Raw genomic sequence first — 4432 nt, forward strand, 5'->3', positions numbered from 1 at the left:
GTGCACGTGCCCGTCGACCTGGGACCGGACCGCAGCGACGCACGGATGCACGGCAAGACCGTAGGATCCTACGCAGTGCCGTAGGGGACCGCACCGCCACTTCCCAGCAAATTAGGAACACTGTTGCTCCTGGGGTATTGGCGAGGACCATTCGCAACCGTCTCCATGAAGCTGGGCTACGGTCCCGCACACCGTTAGGCCGTCTTCCGCTCACGCCCCAACATCGTGCAGCCCGCCTCCAGTGGTGTCGCGACAGGTGTGAATGGAGGGACGAATGGCGACGTGTCATCTTCAGCGATGAGAGTCGCTTCTGCCTTGGTGCCCATGATGGTCGTATGCGTGTTTGGCGCCGTGCAGGTGAGCGCCACAATCAGGACTGCATACGACCGAGGCACACAGGGCCAACACCCGGCATCATGGTGTGGGGAGCGATCTCCTACACTGGCCGCACACCACTGGTGATCGTCGAGGGGACACTGAATAGTGCACGGTACATCCAAACCGTCATCGAACCCATCGTTCTACCATTCCTAGACCGGCAAGGGAACTTGCTGTTCCAACAGGACAATGCACGTCCGCATGTATCCCGTGCCACCCAACGTGCTCTAGAAGGTGTAAGTCAACTACCCTGGCCAGCAAGATCTCCGGATCTGTCCCCCATTGAGCATGTTTGGGACTGGATGAAGCGTCGTCTCACGCGGTCTGCACGTCCAGCACGAACGCTGGTCCAACTGAGGCGCCAGGTGGAAATGGCATGGCAAGCCGTTCCACAGGACTACATCCAGCATCTCTACAATCGTCTCCATGGGAGAATAGCAGCCTGCATTGCTGCGAAAGGTGGATATACACTGTACTAGCGCCGACATTGTGCATGCTCTGTTGCCTGTGTCTATGTGCCTGTGGTTCTGTCAGTGTGATCATGTGATGTATCTGACCCCAGGAATGTGTCAATAAAGTTTCCCCTTCCTGGGACAATGAATTCACGGTGTTCTTATTTCAATTTCCAGGAGTGTATATACATCTGCATAAAGAGAAACTGGGAACGTGCCAGATGGCCACTCATGCCCTTCGCTCGGTATGCGCTCGATTCCTGGTTCAACATGTCACACAGTGAATGTGGGCTGCGTCCTATTACGTTTCAGCGAACACTGCACTCCAGGGGGTATACAGCTAAAGAAAGTGTGACCTGGGCCTTTGTTACACCCCGTACCATTTGGTGTACTGAAGTCTGCCAATTCTGGAAGCAGTTGTAAGGAGACAAGGAATGCAGTACATGTGTGCGTCCATCTTTGTCCCAATAAGTGCCGAGTTATGGTAAGTGCAGGGGACGGAACGCTTGAGGAAGTAGATTTTGGAGGAGGGTTTCAGGACTGTCTTCCTAAATGCAGGCCTCAGACGACAGGGTCGATATTACAGTCTCGGGCAGTGTGCCTGTAATTGAGATGGACAACGATCACAGTCATTGAGAATACGAAACCTTACGTGTTTGAGGTGGGATGACTAGAATGAACTATGTCTGCCATGTTATTCAAAGAGCTTACATTTACTGTGGCTGAACTCGGCGAGTAATTTTCATGCGATCGTCTTTTAAGTGGTTTATACTCATACTATGTGATAAAAAGCATCCGGACACCTGGCTGAAAATGACTTAATAGTTCGCGGCCTCCATGGGTAAAGCTGGATTTCAATTTGGTGTTGACCCACCATTAGCTTTGATAACACCTTCCACTCTCGCAGGCATACGCTCAATCTGGTGCTGGAAGGTTCCTTCGGGAATGGCAGCCCATTCTTCACGGAGTGCTGTACTGAGGAGAGAAGTCGATGTCGGTCGGTGAGGCCTAGCACGAAGTCGGCGATCTAAAACATCCCAAAGGTGTTCTATAGGATTCAGGTGAGGACTCTGTTCTGGCCAGTCCATTGCGGGGGTGTTATTGTCGTGTAACCACTGCGCCACAGACCGTGCATTATGAACGGGTGCTCGATCGTGCTGAAAGATGCCATCGCCATCTCCGAATTGCTCTTAAACAGTGGGAGGCAAGAAGGTGCTTAAAACACGAATGTATGCCTGGCTGTGATAGTGCCACGCAAAACAAAAAGGGGTGCAAACCCCCTCCATGAAAAACACGACCACACCGTAACACCACCGCCTCCGAATTTTACTGTTGGCACTACACACGCGGGCAGATGACGTTCAACGGGCATTCGTCAAACCCACACCCTGCCATCGGATTTCCACATTGTGTACCGTGATTCGTCACTCCACCCAACGTTTTCGTGTGTTCAATCGTCCAATGTTTACACTCCTTACATCAAACAAGGCGTCGTGTGGCATTTACCGGCGTAACGTGTGGCTTATGAGCAGCCTCTCGACCATGAAATGCGTTTTCTCACCTCCTGCCTAACTGCCATGGCATATGCAGTGGATCCTGATGCAGTTTGGAATTCCTGCGTAATTGGTCTGGATAGAAGTCTGCCTATTACACATTACGACCCTCTTCAACTGTCGGCGGTCTCTGTCAGTCAATAGACGAGGTCGGACTGTACGCTTTTGTGCTGTACGTGTCCCTTCATGTTTACATTTCACTATCACATCGGAAACAGTGGAGCTAGGGGTGTTTAGGAGTGTGGAAATCTCACGTACAGAGGAATGACAGAAGTGACACCCACTCACCTGACGACATTCGAAGTCCGTGAGTTCCGCGGAGCGCCCCATTCTGCTCTCTCACGATGTCTAATGACTACTGAGGTCGCCTGTATGGAGTACTTGGCAGTAGGTGGCAGCACAAAGCTCCTAATATGAAAAACATATGTCTTTGGGGGTGTCCGGATACTTTTGATCACATAGTGTACTTACGAAAGGCTTTGTTATAGTGAGCATTTGTTTTTCCAGTCATATTTGTTCAAGAAACCGAAAGAAAACTTATTTTACTACATATTTTGATAGCTATTTTTCTACGTAGTCGCCGTTCAGATTCAGAAATTTGTTCCTGCCCTCCACGATGTTTCCTACCTCCTCTGCGTTCGCTCTCTGTTGTCACGAAGTTCCATGCATTATTTCCAAAAAGTCCTTAGATTTTGTAAAAAAATGGTAATCATCCGTGACCAAGGCCGGGATATGTAGCTGACATTCAAGAACCTTCAATTTCTAGTGCCGAGGCAATTCCTTCGTGAACGCAGCAGAATGCGGGTGAGCGTCATCGTGAAGAAGCACAATGCCGCTGGCCAACAATGCAAGCCGTTTGTTTTTAACGGCTTGGCGTAGTGGATGATCGGTCTGACAGCGCATCGCTGCGTTTATGGTCACTCCGCTAAAGCCGGTACGCCCTTCCGATCGTAAAACAATGTGGCCCTATCCTTCTGATGCTCAGAATTTGTTTTGCTTTTTTTTGGGGGGGGGGGAGGTGTGAAAGATACCATGCCTGGGGGGGGGGGGGGGAGGTGTGAAAAATACCATGCCACTGATTGGCGGTTTGTTTCGGGACTTTCATGCGAAACCCAGGTCTCGTCACCAGTAATAATGTGATTCAAAAACTCATCGCCATCGATGTTGTACGTAGTAAGAACAGTCAGTACTGTCCCCGTTCGTTGTTTTTTGTGTTCATCAGTAAAAAGTCGAGGAAACCACCTGGAACTTACTTTTCTGTAGCCCGAAACATCACCAGCAATTTACTAGGTAACTTACAGTGAAATTTCAAGAAAGCATAGAATCAGACCGTCAGTAATGAAAGTTCTGTCCTATGTATATTTTCCTCAGTTCTTGAGTTTGTCAGTGACAACTGAAGGTCGGCCAGAGCATTTAATTACACGAATATCTGCTACGCCGCCGTTAAACATAATGACTGGAGCGTCATTTGTTACATTTCCATAAACTTCGGTCATCTGTTTGTAAATTTCGGTAGAGCGGACTTCTATTCCATTAAGAATCCATATTATACTACGCAATTCCCTCTTGGCAGGATCGTTAATTTGATCACTCGTTTTAAAATCGCACAAATAACCAGTAGATGGCCGTTCTTGCTCGCAGTTAGCGCCATTTTGGCGTCGACGATTAGGAAGTTCCGGGACACGGCGGCGAGGGTGAAGAGAGAATTGCACAGCTCATCAGATTCATACGTTCTTTCCTTTTGGAACAACCTTCATATTTATATAAGTCACGAATGAAGTTAAAATGTTACACACGATGGACGTTTCGACCTCTCTGCTGGGATCTTATTCAGGATCTTCTGCTGTTCACGGTTAGTTAACACTGTCAAATTCCAGTGTCACATTCAGTCATAAAATGGAGTTCTCCCGCGTTTATGCTTAGGAAATGGAGTTACTGGGTATAATTCTTCCGGCTACTATTGGTAACGGATCGTCATTGGACAGAAAGTGAAACAGCAGAACACGAGGGGGGGATATTTATCAAAGTATTATTGTCATCCCGCAGGAC

The sequence above is a fragment of the Schistocerca piceifrons genome, chromosome 4 (genome assembly GCF_021461385.2).
Source record: "Schistocerca piceifrons isolate TAMUIC-IGC-003096 chromosome 4, iqSchPice1.1, whole genome shotgun sequence".
Taxonomy (NCBI): Eukaryota; Metazoa; Arthropoda; class Insecta; order Orthoptera; family Acrididae; genus Schistocerca; species Schistocerca piceifrons.